General features: G+C 46.3%; 4 non-coding genes across 4 annotated transcripts; all 4 read right to left on the minus strand.

The window, feature by feature from the left end:
- Positions 1 to 3935: 3935 nt before the first annotated feature.
- Positions 3936 to 4009, minus strand: trnai-aau. The gene has a single exon. It is a non-coding gene; the product is annotated as a tRNA-Ile (tRNA).
- Positions 4010 to 4251: 242 nt separating this feature from the next.
- On the minus strand, positions 4252 to 4323 carry trnad-guc. The gene has a single exon. It is a non-coding gene; the product is annotated as a tRNA-Asp (tRNA).
- A 589-nt stretch (positions 4324 to 4912) lies between these two features.
- trnai-aau lies at positions 4913 to 4986 on the minus strand. The gene has a single exon. It is a non-coding gene; the product is annotated as a tRNA-Ile (tRNA).
- A 242-nt stretch (positions 4987 to 5228) lies between these two features.
- Positions 5229 to 5300, minus strand: trnad-guc. Its single transcript has one exon. It is a non-coding gene; the product is annotated as a tRNA-Asp (tRNA).
- Positions 5301 to 17424: the final 12124 nt, after the last annotated feature.

A 17424-nucleotide genomic window follows, 5' to 3' on the forward strand; every position in this document is an offset into this window, starting at 1 on the left:
CGTCGTCCGCAGCTCTTATTTTGTCGCGCGGCTATTGTTTCGTCGCCCGCGACTATTCTTTTTTGACGCCGGCGACAATTTTTGGACGTGCGGCGAATTTTTCCGCGGCAAAATTTTTCATCCGTTTCGCGAAACAATCCGCCAATGGCGAAACGCGGAAATTCGCCGCGAATCCATGCCTGGCGAAACTTTTCGCCCATCACTACCCATAATTGAGGGAGGGGTGAAAAGTTGACTGATTGGAGCAACATTAGCTGCTTGGTAGTGATCGTTTCTGTATCTGTGTCAACCAAAGTTTGAAACTATACAGTAATATCCAACCACTTAGACTGTAAGCTCTACGGGGCAGGGACCTCCTTCCTACTGTGTCTCATACCACATGGCACTTACTCCCTGTGTATTTATACTTATTTATTGTATTTATTATAACACTGTGTGTAATTGTGTATATTGTAAGATTGTACAGCGCTGCGTACCCTTGTGGCGCTTTATAAATAAAGTTATATATCCATACATACATAATTCTGAGGGTGATATATATTTTTTTGGTGAAACTATTGGTTCTACTAGGCCGCCAGCATTGCACACTATCATGCTACATCAGATAAGCATCCATATTGCTTAATCATTTATATATATATCTTATGGTTTATATTTTTTGTTTATGGTTTATATGTATATATTTAAGGGCACATTTATGAACAATCAAGCCTTCTGGCTCAAGCATTCTTATCAGTTCCCAGACACTTGTGGGGTTTCATCATCCAAATACGATTCGTGCGAATTGTGTTTTTCTTTTCCCTGACCAAAAAATAAAAAGCTTGGCACCCAAAACCACGCAAGAGTTTGGGAACTCTTGCGTGGTTTTCGGATATGAATGCTTGAGCCCAATGGCTTGAACATTCACAAATGTGCCCCTTAGTGATGAGCAAATCTGTCCAGTTTCGCTTCGCCAAAAAATGTGCGAAACTGCTGGAAAACCTTGAGAAATGACGAAAATTTCACAAAATGCAGATACCGTGTGACTTTTTCGATGCATAAAACTTTTTTTTTGACAGGTGTTATTTTTTTGCCGCAGATCCATACTTGGCGAAAAAATTTGCTGATCCCTATTTATTTTCTTTATGGTGTTTAACACAGGGTGAATACAACATATACCACTACAATATCCTATAGAAATGAACAGAGAACTGTGTAATCCCCCTATGGTGCACTTTAGCGCCACTGAATGTCTCCTTCTACACAGGGCTGTATTTATATAAAGGCACCCCAGCCTAGGGTGGCACATTTTGGGGGGATGGCCCTTGGGTGCCTATATTCATTTTTTAACTTTAAAAAAAAAAAGAATAAATATGGGCCCCAGCCTTCACCATGGATTTCTATAGGAAATCCTCGACGGAGCTGGGGGGGTGAGGGGTACAGGGTTGGGTTGCTTGGCGGGTTGCTGTGCATGATGTCACTTCTGCAACGTAGCTGCGAAAGTGACGTGAAACGCCCCCTATGTTACCTATGTGACATCACACGAATGATGAAGGGGGAGCCTTTAGGTTCGGTGCTCAGGGTGGCACCGGACCTAAATACAGTCCTACCTCTACCACAAAAAGAACGAAGAAGGGGTGACCTGTAAAATAAAGCCTTTTCACTACTACACTGTTCTTCTCGGGTTTCTAAAATAAATATCAAAAATATTGGGTATAAATTAAATTAACCCAACATACAGATCAAGAAAACACATCTAATGAGGTTTCTTGGCATAATGATGAACGCTACTGTATCCTGCATTAATGACAGGTAATTGTATCTGCTTTGATATGGATATGCACGAGGATACAAAAGAATTTTGACTGTCTGAGCCAATTATATACAGAATACCCCTCAAATTGTCACGTCCTCTATCTCAGGTTCTTTGAGAACAACAAGAATAGTTTCATCCATTGAACAATCACAGCAAAAACACAAAGTCCTTTACCTTATCCATGAACACAAAGCAGCCTTGCATCACAGAACTGGTTTAGTCTGTTTTGGGAACTTGCGGGTTTGTATTATTCTATCTCAATAAGCTGGAAAAAAATGTTAGGCTCCCCCTAGTGATTATAATCACTGAACTAATACCCCCAGCCCCATGTTTCTGTTTGCTGAAAACTGCACCACTCTGGGGTATTTCTGTAGGGTCACCATCATCTCTGAGGCCTTGGCCTGGGTGCACTTGGGCAGCAGAGTGGAAAGCCAGTTTCTAAGTTCAGCTGATACACACCCTGATCAGAATGTAGAAAAGATACAGAAAGAAGAAGATAATGATGGCATGGTGTTCCTTCAGGGGTACCCCAGGCTGGGGGGTGGCTAACTACTATAGGAAGTATTCTATAAAGAGAGGGTACAAAGAAGGGATAAACAATTGTGGAGACTTGGATATTAAAACGACAGAAAAATAGATATTGGCTTAAGAGCCCACAGAAGTAAGAGTATGGCACAGAGGGGCACAGACAGGGCACAGAACATAACCTAGCACACAGTGAAGGTGGAGGAGGTGAGAGAACAGCATACAATGGACACAGTGATGAGAGACTATGGTATAGAGAGGGCATAGAGAGGGTACAAAGAGGCAGAGATTGGAATAAGGAGCAAAATATTTGTGTGAATTTATATGATAACATGAAATGACCTAGGTAAAAGGGGAGAGTTCCAGGTCAAACACATTATATTACACTGTATTTCCATTGCCACATAGTTATATCTCTTAGACCATGATCCCCTACCATAAGTAATGTTGGTAAGAGCAGCACGAGCATGAGTGTCACCACTGCTGGTACAATGGGAAGGTAGGGGGCACCATAATGACCAGTAACTGCACAGATTATATGGTGTTTTCATGAAGGGTGGTGTGGTGGAACCTTTCAAGTGTGAATGCAAAATATGGAAGATTGAGGAAAATTAAAGGAAAATGTTGGGTTGGAAAAAAGGAAAGTGTCATATAATAAAACATGGTGGAAGTTTTTGCAGTTAGACAGGCTAAGGTTGCTAAATAGCTACAGAATACATAGAAAGACAAAAGAGACTAAAGATATTTTACCTTTCCCATATAGAAGGGATCCCCTATTGACACAGGTTGTCAGGAGGTGTTCCCCCACTTTATGAAAGAGAGGAGGAAACTATGTTAGGCTACATTGAACTCAATGGATGAGCATCGTCGGTGCGTTCCCCGCAGAGGCACCAAGGAAACCCTTGGAAACCACCCCCCTGGAGCAAAAAACGCTGTCGGGGAATCGAATCCTAGCCTCCCGCATGACAGGCAGGGATAATCACCACTATACTAACGAGAAAAAGACCCTGCGGCGCTAACTTGCTTGCCATTCCAGGCTGGATCGAAAGCGAGGCGAAAAGCATGGCTACCTGCTCGCTCGTCCAGCGCTGGGGTCAAGTCCTTTCTGCAGGTTTTCCCGACCTTGTCAGAGCCTTTAACCAACGAATGCATTGCGGGGCGCTGGCAACTATGTCCAACCCCTTTTCCTGCCCCCAGCGCTCGTGTCTGCCGCAGATGCTCAGCTGCTAGAGCTCGCTTAACCGCTGGCTCCATGACTTGTGGCAGACTTTGGAGCCGCGTTAGCTCTTGTAAAAGGGATGACAACAAAACACAAGCCGAAAGGCAGATACGGGAGCTTGGAAGAAGGCCATCCCAGCAGGAGATAAGAAGAAGGGCATGGAGGGGGTCATTGGACCATCAAGCCTGCAGGCATGGAGAAAGCAGCGAAGCGCATGATATCCCCCTGCCCTCTGGCTGCAAATGATTCAACGCCTGTGCAGGTTCTCAACGCAGGAAGCATAGCAGACACGACTTTCTAAGCGTTTGAAAGGCATGGCAGCAACTCCCAGGCTTGTTTCCCAAGAGGAGCGCAAGATCTGGCACAAGTTCCCAAAGGGGTGGGACGTATAATGAGTGGCCCGTACGGGGATCGAACCCGCGACCTTGGCGTTATTAGCACCACGCTCTAACCAACTGAGCTAACCGGCCGGAAAGCCTGTTGCCGGCACCCGGACGGCGGGTAGGATGGCTACCGCGGCAGGGGTAAGGCGCGTGGGGAGAAGGGCTCCGGCAGCAGGGAACACCCCCTTTTTTTTTCGGGCCGGCATCCCATGGGCCAGAAGAGTGCCATTCTGCAAAGCCTTCTCCTAGGCTTTCAAAGCGTCGGTGCGTTCCCCGCAGAGGCGCCAAGGATACCTTTGGAAACCGCCCCCCTGGAGCAAAAGGCCAGCCTCCCCGTCGGGGAATCGAACCCCGGTCTCCCGCGTGACAGGCGGGGATACTCACCACTATACTAACGAGGAACCCTGCGGTGCTGCCTCGCTTGCCGTTCCAGGCTGGATCTGAAGCGAGGCGAAAAGCGCGGGGTCAAGTCCTTTCTGCAGGTTTTCCCGACCTTGTCAGAGCCTTTAACCAACGAATGCTATGCCGGGCGCTGGCAACTATGTCCAACCCCTTTTTCCTGCTCCCGCCAGCGCTCGTGTCTGCCGCAGATGCTCAGCTGCTAGAGCTCGCTTAACCGCTGGCTCCATGACTTGTGGCAGACTTTGGAGCCGCGTTAGCTCTTGTAAAAGGGATGACAACAAAACACAAGCCGAAAGGCAGATACGGGAGCTTGGAAGAAGGCCATCCCAGCAGGAGATAAGAAGAAGGGCATGGAGGGGGTCATTGGACCATCAAGCCTGCAGGCATGGAGAAAGCAGCGAAGCGCATGATATCCCCCTGCCCTCTGGCTGCAAATGATTCAACGCCTGTGCAGGTTCTCAACGCAGGAAGCATAGCAGACACGACTTTCTAAGCGTTTGAAAGGCATGGCAGCAACTCCCAGGCTTGTTTCCCAAGAGGAGCGCAAGATCTGGCACAAGTTCCCAAAGGGGTGGGACGTATAATGAGTGGCCCGTACGGGGATCGAACCCGCGACCTTGGCGTTATTAGCACCACGCTCTAACCAACTGAGCTAACCGGCCGGAAAGCCTGTTGCCGATACCCGGACGGCGGGTAGGATGGCTACCGCGGCAGGGGTAAGGCGCGTGGGGAGAAGGGCTCCGGCAGCAGGGAACACCCCCTTTTTTTTTCGGGCCGGCATCCCATGGGCCAGAAGAGTGCCATTCTGCAAAGCCTTCTCCTAGGCTTTCAAAGCGTCGGTGCGTTCCCCGCAGAGGCGCCAAGGATACCTTTGGAAACCGCCCCCCTGGAGCAAAAGGCCAGCCTCCCCGTCGGGGAATCGAACCCCGGTCTCCCGCGTGACAGGCGGGGATACTCACCACTATACTAACGAGGAACCCTGCGGTGCTGCCTCGCTTGCCGTTCCAGGCTGGATCGGAAGCGAGGCGAAAAGCAGGGCTTACTGCTCGCTCGTCCAGCGCGGGGTCAAGTCCTTTCTGCAGGTTTTCCCGACCTTGTCAGAGCCTTTAACCAATGAATGCTATGCCGGGCGCTGGCAACTATGTCCAACCCCTTTTTCCTGCTCCCGCCAGCGCTCGTGTCTGCCGCAGATGCTCTGCTGCTAGAGCTCGCTTAACCGCTGGCTCCATGACTTGTGGCAGACTTTGGAGCCGCGTTAGCTCTTGTAAAAGGGATGACAACAAAACACAAGGCCAAATTTTCGGAATGCATGAAAGAACGTTCGTTGCACAACAAGCGTTCTTTCGTGCGCAAGTGCACTGATCGAGCCCATGCAGACATGCATTGAAGGATCAAAGTCAGATAGGTTTTCCTGGTGTTTATGATCGTTCAATACGATAAATTTGCGACGAAAAGTTGTGAAATATACGAAAAAGTCGCGCCGGCAACGAAAAAGTTCAGAAATTTTCGTTTACAATACGAATTTAGTAAATGTGCTCCTAGGAGTTATTCCCAAAGAGGGGAGATTATTGGGAGAAAGAGAAGTTCCTGTGTTTGCATGTAATACTACTGAATGCTGTTTTGAACAAATAAAGAAGTTTCGTTTGGTTTATCAGCAATCTCAAGTCTCCTGGTCATTCCTCCCCAGGCGGATCTCCAGCTACTTGGTTAGAACCCACTAAGGGGCAGCAGGGTCCGGGAGTTGCCATTCAGCAGGCCTACATAATCGTGCATAGCTCAAATAACACACAAGCTCAAGTACTTCTAGCCAACACTAACAAGTGTGGGATAAATGCCTATATAGAGAGTAGGGATGTAGCGAACTGTTCGCCGGCGAACTAATTCGCGCGAACATCGGGTGTTCGCGAACGCGGAAGTTCGCGAACTTTCGGCGTATGTTCGCCATTTGGGTTCGCCTTAGCTGGCGCGAAATTTTGACCTCTCACCCCAAACCAGCAGATACATGGCAGCCAATCAGGCAGCTCTCCCTCCTGGGCCACCCCCCCCCCTTGGACCACTCCCTTCCATATATAAACCGAAGCCCAGCAGCCATTTTACATTCTGCCTGTGTGTGCTTGAAGAGATAGTGTAGGGAGAGAGCTGTGTATTCATTTGAAGGAGAGTTTAAGTAGTTTTTCTGGCTAGTAATCTACTTTCTACTGCTCTGTATTTGTGTGGGGAGAGGACTGAGGAGCTGTGTATTTATTTTGAGGCAGAGTTTAAGTAGTTTTTCTGGCTAGTAATCTACTTTCTACTGCTCTGTATTTGTGTGGGGAGAGGACTGAGGAGCTGTGTATTTATTTTGAGGCAGAGTTTAAGTAGTTTTTCTGGCTAGTAATCTACTTTCTACTGCTCTGTATTTGTGTGGGGAGAGGACTGAGGAGCTGTGTATTTATTTTGAGGCAGAGTTTAAGTAGTTTTTCTGGCTAGTAATCTACTTTCTACTGCTCTGTATTTGTGTGGGGAGAGGACTGAGGAGCTGTGTATTTATTTTGAGGCAGAGTTTAAGTAGTTTTTCTGGCTAGTAATCTACTTTCTACTGCTCTGTATTTGTGTGGGGAGAGGACTGAGGAGCTGTGTATTTATTTTGAGGCAGAGTTTAAGTAGTTTTTTCTGGCTAGTAATCTACTTTCTACTGCTCTGTATATTTTGTCTAAATAACAATTTGTCTAAATAACAATAATAATTCCGTGTCCAGAAACACAACCTGAGTGACGGTTTTCCACCAGCAATAATATATTCCGTGTCCACTACTGTATACGTTGCCCTTGCAGGCCTTGTTGCCCGGTGTCTGCAACCAAGTGCCACCTAGCTGTGTGAGCTTTTTCACAATCTGTCTAAATTACAATAATAATTCCGTGTCCAGAAACACAACCTGAGTGACGGTTTTCCACCAGCAATAATATATTCCGTATCCACTACTGTATACGTTGCCCTTGCAGGCCTTGTTGCCCGGTGTCTGCAACCAAGTGCCACCTAGCTGTGTGAGCTTTTTCACAATCTGTCTAAATTACAATAATAATTCCGTGTCCAGAAACACAACCTGAGTGACGGTTTTCCACCAGCAATAATATATTCCGTATCCACTACTGTATACGTTGCCCTTGCAGGCCTTGTTGCCCGGTGTCTGCAACCAAGTGCCACCTAGCTGTGTGAGCTTTTTCACAATCTGTCTAAATAACAATAATAATTCCGTGTCCAGAAACACAACCTGAGTGACGGTTTTCCACCAGCAATAATATATTCCGTATCCACTACTGTATACGTTGCCCTTGCAGGCCTTGTTGCCCGGTGTCTGCAACCAAGTGCCACCTAGCTGTGTGAGCTTTTTCACAATCTGTCTAAATAACAATAATAATTCCATGTCCAGAAACACAACCTGAGTGACGGTTTTCCACCAGCAATAATATATTCCGTATCCACTACTGAATACGTTGCCCTTGCAGGCCTTGTTGCCCGGTGTCTGCAACCAAGTGCCACCTAGCTGTGTGAGCTTTTTCACAATCTGTCTAAATAACAATAATAATTCCGTGTCCAGAAACACAAGCTGAGTGACGGTTTTCCACCAGCAATAATATATTCCGTATCCACTACTGAATACGTTGCCCTTGCAGGCCTTGTTGCCCGGTGTCTGCAACCAAGTGCCACCTAGCTGTGTGAGCTTTTTCACAATCTGTCTAAATAACAATAATAATTCCATGTCCAGAAACACAACCTGAGTGACGGTTTTCCACCAGCAATAATATATTCCGTATCCACTACTGAATACGTTGCCCTTGCAGGCCTTGTTGCCCGGTGTCTGCAACCAAGTGCCACCTAGCTGTGTGAGCTTTTTCACAATCTGTCTAAATAACAATAATAATTCCATGTCCAGAAACACAACCTGAGTGACGGTTTTCCACCAGCAATAATATATTCCGTATCCACTACTGAATACGTTGCCCTTGCAGGCCTTGTTGCCCGGTGTCTGCAACCAAGTGCCACCTAGCTGTGTGAGCTTTTTCACAATCTGTCTAAATAACAATAATAATTCCGTGTCCAGAAACACAACCTGAGTGACGGTTTTCCACCAGCAATAATATATTCCGTATCCACTACTGTATACGTTGCCCTTGCAGGCCTTGTTGCCCGGTGTCTGCAACCAAGTGCCACCTAGCTGTGTGAGCTTTTTCACAATCTGTCTAAATAACAATAATAATTCCGTGTCCAGAAACACAACCTGAGTGACGGTTTTCCACCAGCAATAATATATTCCGTATCCACTACTGTATACGTTGCCCTTGCAGGCCTTGTTGCCCGGTGTCTGCAACCAAGTGCCACCTAGCTGTGTGAGCTTTTTCACAATCTGTCTAAATTACAATAATAATTCCGTGTCCAGAAACACAACCTGAGTGACGGTTTTCCACCAGCAATAATATATTCCGTATCCACTACTGTATACGTTGCCCTTTCAGGCCTGTTGCCCGGTGTCTGCAACCAAGTGCCACCTAGCTGTGTGAGCTTTTTCACAATCTGTCTAAATAACAATAATAATTCCGTGTCCAGAAACACAACCTGAGTGACGGTTTTCCACCAGCAATAATATATTCCGTGTCCACTACTGTATACGTTGCCCTTGCAGGCCTTGTTGCCCGGTGTCTGCAACCAAGTGCCACCTAGCTGTGTGAGCTTTTTCACAATCTGTCTAAATTACAATAATAATTCCATGTCCAGAAACACAACCTGAGTGACGGTTTTCCACCAGCAATAATATATTCCGTATCCACTACTGTATACGTTACCCTTGCAGGCCTTGTTGTCCGGTGTCTGCAACCAAGTGCCACCTAGCTGTGTGAGCTTTTTCACAATCTGTCTAAATAACAATAATAATTCCGTGTCCAGAAACATCACCCAAGTTGTTGTTGTTTTGTAAAAATAAAAAAAATGCCAGGCAAAGGCAGGCTGCCACGCAGAGGCACTAGGGGCCGTGCTGCTATGATATCCTGTGGCCCTAGGAAATTGCCCAGTTTTCCGAAGGCACTTACCCTGAACTCCCAAAATGCCGAAGAGGTAGTTGACTGGCTTACACAGCACACCCCATCCTCTACTGTTTCTAACTTTGCCACAACATCCTCATCCTCCTCTGCTATGGGCACCCCACGTACCACTTCCTCCGCCACCGCCGCCCCTTCTTCACTGGAGTCAGAGGAGTTATTTACTCATGAGTTTGTTGAACTGAGTGATGCGCAACCATTATTGCCAGAAGAAGATGAAGGAGATGCGGACGTTACACCAGATATCATAATTCAGGCAGGCAACACAACAGAGATGGACATAAGGTGTGATGAGGTCCCCGCTGCTGCTGTCTTCTGTGAGCTGTCAGAAGAAATTGATGCATCTGAGGAGAATGATGATGAGAGTGATATTTTGTCGGTGCCCACAAGAAGAGAGCAAGAGGAGGATAGTTCAGATGGAGAGACGGAGAGTCAGAGAGGCAGGAGGAGAATAAGACTTAGAAGAAGCAGGGACAGCTCCCAGGGAACAGTAGGGCAACAACATGAATCGGCACCTGTGGTCAGCCAGCCAACGCACCCGCCAACTTCTACTGTTACTGCTAGAAAGCCCACATCAAAAGGCTCAGCAGTGTGGCATTTTTTTAATGTGTGTGCCTCTGACAAAAGCGCTGTAATTTGCAATGAGTGCAGTCAGAAACTGAGTCTTGGGAAGCCCAACACCCACTTAGGTACAACTGCTATGCGAAGGCACATGAACGCCAAACACAAAGCACTATGGGAGCAACACCTCAAAGGCAGCAGCCAAACACTAAGCCACCCTCCTTCTGCTCCAGCATCTTACTGCTCTACCTCTGCTGTCCTTGACCCGTCTCAACCACCCTCCACTCCGCCTTCCAGTTCCTGCTCATCTGCCCCCAGCCAAGTTTCTGTGAGGGCCATGTTTGAGCGTAAGAAACCAATGCCTCTGAGTCATCCCCTTGCCCGGCGTCTGACAGCTGGATTGTCTGCACTCTTAGCCCGCCAGCTTTTACCATACCAGCTGGTGGACTCTGAGGCTTTCCACCAATTTGTAGCAATTGGGACACCGCAGTGGAAGGTACCCAGCCGCAATTTTTTTTCACAGAAGGGAATACCACACCTGTACCAGCATGTGCAGAGCCAAATCACCGCATCTCTGTCATTTAGTGTTGGGGCAAAGGTCCATATGACTACTGACACATGGTCCTCCAAGCATGGTCAGGGCAGGTATGTCACCTACACTGCCCACTGGGTGTGAACCTGGTGATGGCTGGGAAGCAGGGAATGCGTGGTTCAACAACAGTGGAGTTGGTGTCACCGCCACGGGTTGCATGCGGGTCTGCCACCACCTCTACTTCTCCTTTGCTCTCTAACTCGTCTTCTAAGTCGTCTTCTAACTTGGCTTCTTCCTCGGCTTCTTCCTCCTCTGCTGCTGTGTCCTCCTCCACACCTGTGCACCCCCAGCTCCACATAGGCTATTCGACGTGCCAGGTACGCCGTTGTCATGCTGTCTTGGGCATGACGTGCCTGGAAAGTAGAAACCATACCGGATCTGTACTCCTGTCATCTCTGCACTCACAGGCCGATCGGTGGCTGATCCCACACCAACTGAAAATTGGAAAAGTGGTGTGTGACAACGGAAGCAATCTGTTGGCAGCACTGAGACTGGGCAATTTAACACATGTGCCCTGCATGGCACATGTTTTAAATTTGATAGTCCAACGGTTTGTCTCGAAGTACCCAGGATTGCAGGACATTCTCAGGCAGTCCAGGAAGGTGTCTGGCCATTTCAGATGTTCCTACACAGCCATGGCACGCCTTGCTGACATTCAGCGGCGGCACAACTTGCCAGTCAGGCGTTTAATTTGCGACAGCCAGACTCGCTGGAATTCCACGCTAATGATGTTTGAACGTCTGCTGCAACAACAAAGAGCCATCAATGAATACCTATTTGAACTGGGTGGTAGGACTGGATCTGCAGAGCTGGGGATTTTTTTCCCCCGTTACTGGGTGCTTATGCGCGACGCCTGCAGGCTGATGCGCCCTTTTGACGAGGTCACAAATATGGTTAGTCGCACTGAAGGCACCATCAGCGACCTAATACCCTTTGCTTTTTTCTTGAGCGTGCCGTGCGACGAGTGACAGATGACGCTGTAGACCAGCGTGACCAAGAGCCTGATTTCTGGGCGGAATCACCAGAACGTTCCCAGGCACCTGCTGCAACGCAGGGAGAGGTGTCAGAAGCAGAGTCAGAGGAGGAAGGTGGCTTTGTGGAGGCAGAAGACCAACAGGAGCAGGCTTCCCAGGGGGCTTGTGGTCACCTTTTGTGGAGCCCTGGTCTTGTACGTGGCTGGGGGGAGGAGACGGTGGTGGATGAGGACGTAGTCCTTAATAACGAGGAAGGGGAGATGGATACCTCTGCATCCAACCTTGTGAGAATGGGGTCTTTCATGCTGTCATGCCTGTTGAAGGACCCCCGTATCAAGAGGCTTAAGGAGAAGGACCTGTACTGGGTGGCAACGCTACTAGACCCTCGTTACAAGCATAAAGTGGCAGAAATGTTACCACCGTACCACAAGTCCGAAAGGATGCTGCATTTCCAAACCAGCCTGCAAAACATGTTGTACAATTCTTTTAAGGGTGATGTCACTCCACATTCCAGGGGCAGAGGTGCCGGTAATCCTCCCACGAGCACACCTGCAAGGACAATGCACTTTGGCCACTCTGTAACGTCAGACATGCAAAGTTTTTTCAGTCCAAGGCAGCGCCAGGACCCTTCTGGATCCACCCTCAGAGAACGCCTCGACCGGCAGGTAGCGGACTACCTGGCATTAACTGCAGATATTGACACTCTGAGGAGCGATGAACCCCTGGACTACTGGGTGCGCAGGCTTGATCTGTGGCCAGAGCTGTCACAATTTGCCATAAATCTGTTGTCTTGCCCTGCCTCAAGTGTCCTCTCAGAAAGGACCTTTAGTGCAGCAGGCGGGATTGTAACTGAGAAGAGAACTCGCCTAGGTCACAAAAGTGTTGATTACCTGACCTTTATTAAAATGAATGAGGCATGGATCTCGGAGGGTTACTGCACGCCGGAAGACTTGTTCTGACTGCCCATGCAGCTGTCCTTCTCTGCACGCCGCTTGACACCACACACAGCTGTCCTTTAGCGTCCTCCTCCATCACCGTACAAACTAGGGTGCAAATCCTACTGGCTTAATTGTAAGCCAAACTTTTTGGACAGGTAAATCCTGAATTTTTCTCTCTTCTACTCTTCTGTGCTTGTCACCCTATCTGAGTTCTTTGAAAGGGTTTGGCTGGGGCATGGTTATGATACCATCTAGCTTTGATGTTTTTAATGTCTTCTGTGCTTGTCACCCTATCTGAGTTCTTTGAAAGGGTTTGGCTGGGGCATGGTTATGATACCATCTAGCTTTGATGTTTTTAATGTCTTCTGTGCTTGTCACCCTATCTGAGTTCTTTGAAAGGGTTTGGCTGGGGCATGGTTATGATACCATCTAGCTTTGATGTTTTTAATGTCTTCTGTGCTTGTTGTCACCCTATCTGAGTTCTTTGAAAGGGTTTGGCTGGGGCATGGTTATGATACCATCTAGCTTTGATGTTTTTAATGTCTTCTGTGCTTGTCACCCTATCTGAGTTCTTTGAAAGGGTTTGGCTGGGGCATGGTTATGATACCATCTAGCTTTGATGTTTTTAATGTCTTCTGTGCTTGTTGTCACCCTATCTGAGTTCTTTGAAAGGGTTTGGCTGGGGCATGGTTATGATACCATCTAGCTTTGATGTTTTTAATGTCTTCTGTGCTTGTCACCCTATCTGAGTTCTTTGAAAGGGTTTGTCTGGGGCATGGTTATGATACCATCTAGCTTTGATGTTTTTAATGTCTTCTGTGCTTGTCACCCTATCTGAGTTCTTTGAAAGGGTTTGGCTGGGGCATGGTTATGATACCATTTAGCTTTGATGTTTTTAATGTCTTCTGTGCTTGTCACCCTATCTGAGTTCTTTGAAAGGGTTTGGCTGGGGCATGGTTATGATACCATCTAGCTTTGATGTTTTTAATGTCTTCTGTGCTTGTCACCCTATCTGAGTTCTTTGAAAGGGTTTGGCTGGGGCATGGTTATGATACCATCTAGCTTTGATGTTTTTAATGTCTTCTGTGCTTGTTGTCACCCTATCTGAGTTCTTTGAAAGGGTTTGGCTGGGGCATGGTTATGATACCATCTAGCTTTGATGTTTTTAATGTCTTCTGTGCTTGTCACCCCTATCTGAGTTCTTTGAAAGGGTTTGGCTGGGGCATGGTTATGATACCATCTAGCTTTGATGTTTTTAATGTCTTCTGTGCTTGTCACCCTATCTGAGTTCTTTGAAAGGGTTTGGCTGGGGCATGGTTATGATACCATCTAGCTTTGATGTTTTTAATGTCTTCTGTGCTTGTTGTCACCCTATCTGAGTTCTTTGAAAGGGTTTGGCTGGGGCATGGTTATGGTACCATCTAGCTTTGATGTTTTTAATGTCTTCTGTGCTTGTCACCCTATCTGAGTTCTTTGAAAGGGTTTGTCTGGGGCATGGTTATGATACCATCTAGCTTTGATGTTTTTAATGTCTTCTGTGCTTGTCACCCTATCTGAGTTCTTTGAAAGGGTTTGGCTGGGGCATGGTTATGATACCATCTAGCTTTGATGTTTTTAATGTCTTCTGTGCTTGTCACCCTATCTGAGTACTTTGAAAGGGTTTGGCTGGGGCATGGTTATGATACTATCTAGCTTTGATGTTTTTAATGTCTTCTGTGCTTGTTGTCACCCTATCTGAGTTCTTTGAAAGGGTTTGGCTGGGGCATGGTTATGATACCATCTAGCTTTGATGTTTTTAATGTCTTCTGTGCTTGTTGTCACCCTATCTGAGTTCTTTGGAAGGGTTTGGCTGGGGCATGGTTATGATACCATCTAGCTTTGATGTTTTTAATGTCTTCTGTGCTTGTCACCCTATCTGAGTTCTTTGAAAGGGTTTGGCTGGGGCATGGTTATTATACCGTCTAGCTTTGATGTTTTTAATGTCTTCTGTGCTTGTTGTCACCCTATCTTAGTTCTTTGAAAGGGTTTGCCTGGGGCATGGTTATGATACCATCTATCTAAGATATTTTTTCTGTCTTCTGTGCTTGGTACGCTATCTTCGATTTTTTAAAGGTTCTGCCTCAGGATTGGTTATGATACCATCTATCTAACATATTTTTTCTGTCCTCTGTGCTTCAGTGGCTGCAACAAAAAAACCATAATTTTTTAGGAATGTACACATTTCTGATTTTTCAGGGTTCTGCAACGGCGGCAAAATCGTATCTTTTATGGTCACCACAGGTGATCGAAAAGGTAGGACAAACCTGGGCCCACACTGCAGAATCAGTGTTTTTTGGTTCACGTTACTGTACATTGAATTACCTCTGCCTGACCATGCACGTGCGCACAAGCACGGTGACTGCTAAACACACCACTACAGAAATATTCCCACCGACGGGACGAACGTCCTGGAGGTGACAAGCAACTAGTAAAAACTAATATTCGCACACTTGACAGTATCATTAAAGCTTTTTGCGTTTTTTTTCGTTGCAGTAAACGCGGCGTTTTGTCTTTGCGTGTGAACCGGCCGTAACCTTTACACGACTTGATTGGAATGTAGATGCCGGACTTTTTAAAGCAGTTTATTACATAAGTTTAGGAATGTAGTGTGTTTTCTCCCCTTAACAGCACAAAACGCAACGCTGTGTCAACAACGTATTTTTCAGAGAAATTTTTGCCCTTGATGCCCCTCCTGCATGCCACTGTCCAGGTCGTGGCACCCTTTAAACAACTTTAAAATCAGTTTTCTGGCCAGAGATTGCTTTTCTAGGTTTTAAAGTTCGCCTTCCCATTGAAGTCTATGGGGTTCGCAAAGTTCGCGAACGTTCGCACTTTTCGGCGAAAGTTCGCGAACATGTTCGCAAACATTTTTTTTTAGGTTCGCTACATCCCTAATAGAGAGTAGGGATGTCTATGAAGATTCTCATTCATCCAGGTCATGATATACAGTATCTAGTAGAATTAAGTCTAAAACAACTGGACTTTTCTGAGTTTTTCTTGAAAACATTTCACCACTCATCCAAATGGCTTCTTCAGTTCAAATGACTGGTAGGGAATTCCCCGGTATTTAAACTCTTGATGGTAGTAGAGTCACAGACATCCAATCACAATGGTTCCATTGAACTTGTTCAGTTAGGTGTTAGCTGAAACTGACAGGTGTAAGAAGGTATGATCCAATCACAATGGTACCAAGATTCTCATTGATGAAGGTGTTAATCCTTCAAAGTACATGACTGGAAGTGTGAACTGTTGTGAAACTGCCGGGGTAAGGATGTCAACGCGCCATTGTATGTTGGTGACAAGCGGTGTCTCAGGCCCCCTCCTCTGTTCAGGGATGGTTTTTCCAGGTTGGCATAAATGGCCTCTTTCACACCTCTTTCAAACCATCTGTCCTCTTGGTCCAAAATATGCACGTTACATAGGACAATGGTGTCCTATGACGTAACATCTCTGTTCACATGCATACCCACTGCCGAGGCAATTGATACAGTGAGGAAACGGCTGAAACAAGACACCACCCTCAGCAGCAGAACAAAGCTGACCCCAGAACAAGTTTGTTCCTTACTGGACCTATGTCTCAATACCACTTACTTCAAGCACAAGGAAGTTTTCTATAGAAAAAAACATGGCTGTGCCATGGGTTCGCCTGTGTCTCCAATTGTAGCGAACCTTTACATGGAAGAAGTGGAAAAGAAAGCCCTGGACACCTTCAAGGGAACAACACCAAGTCATTGGTTCAGATATGTGGATGACACCTGGGTCAAAATTAAAGAATGCGAGGTTCCAGCCTTCACCAAACACATAAACTCGGTGGACAAAAACATCACGTTCACAAGGGAAGATGTGAAAGACAGCAAACTGGCTTTTTTGGACTATGCTATAGTTATCAAAGAGGGAAGGGACCTGGATATTGAAGTATACAGGAAACCCACCCACACAGACCAGTACTTGCTGTTTGATTCCCACCACCCTTTGGAACATAAACTGGGTGTAATTAGGACTCTACATCATCAGGCTGAAACTGTGGCACCCAATGCAGAGGCCAAGGAGAAAGAATATAAACATCTAAAAGGAGCTCTGAAAACTTGTGGGTACCCAGACTGGGCCTTCATCAAAACCAAATCAAAGACCAACAGAAAGACCAGACCTACAAACAGAAGGGAGGAACACAGCAGGCGAAACAACATAGTCATTCCATATGTTGCTGGAACATCAGAAAAACTTAGGAGAATTTTCAACAAACATCGCATTCCTGTGTTTTTCAAACCCAGCAACACCCTGAGACAGAAGCTGGTGCACCCGAAAGACCCTACACCCAAGCACATGAAAAGTAATGTGGTCTATGCTGTCCAGTGTAGTGAAGAGTGCTCAGACTTATACATTGGGGAGACAAAACAACCTCTCTGTAAGAGAATGGCCCAACATAGGCGGGCAAACTCCTCAGGACAAGACTCAGCGGTCTATCTACACCTCAAAGAAAAAGGTCACTCTTTTGAGGACAGTAACATGCATATTTTGGACCGACAGGACAGACAGGAAAAACCATCCCTGAACAGAAGAGTAGGGATGTTCTGCTAATGGTGTGAGTAGTAATTGGAACTTTAATTGGTCATAAAACTTAACTACATAGCATTTCTCTGTGTGCAACATAATGCACTTCCAACTTTGTCTTGAGTCTTAGAGATTTTTTTAGATGTCTACCAGATTCATAGACAAAGCATTGACAGCCAGCTTTTACAATCATTTTTTTTAATTATGTTACTAAATTTCATTTTATATAAAATCTGAATTTACAAATTAACTCCAAACAACATTGCCTGCTTCTTATAACAAAGAAACACGGAAAAAAATGACTACAAAATAAGTATGCACCGTTAGGCACCACTTAAATGGGCCAGAAACTGTCTATATGTTATTTAAATGC

Source organism: Xenopus tropicalis, chromosome 2 (assembly GCF_000004195.4).
Source record: "Xenopus tropicalis strain Nigerian chromosome 2, UCB_Xtro_10.0, whole genome shotgun sequence".
NCBI lineage: Eukaryota > Metazoa > Chordata > Amphibia > Anura > Pipidae > Xenopus > Xenopus tropicalis.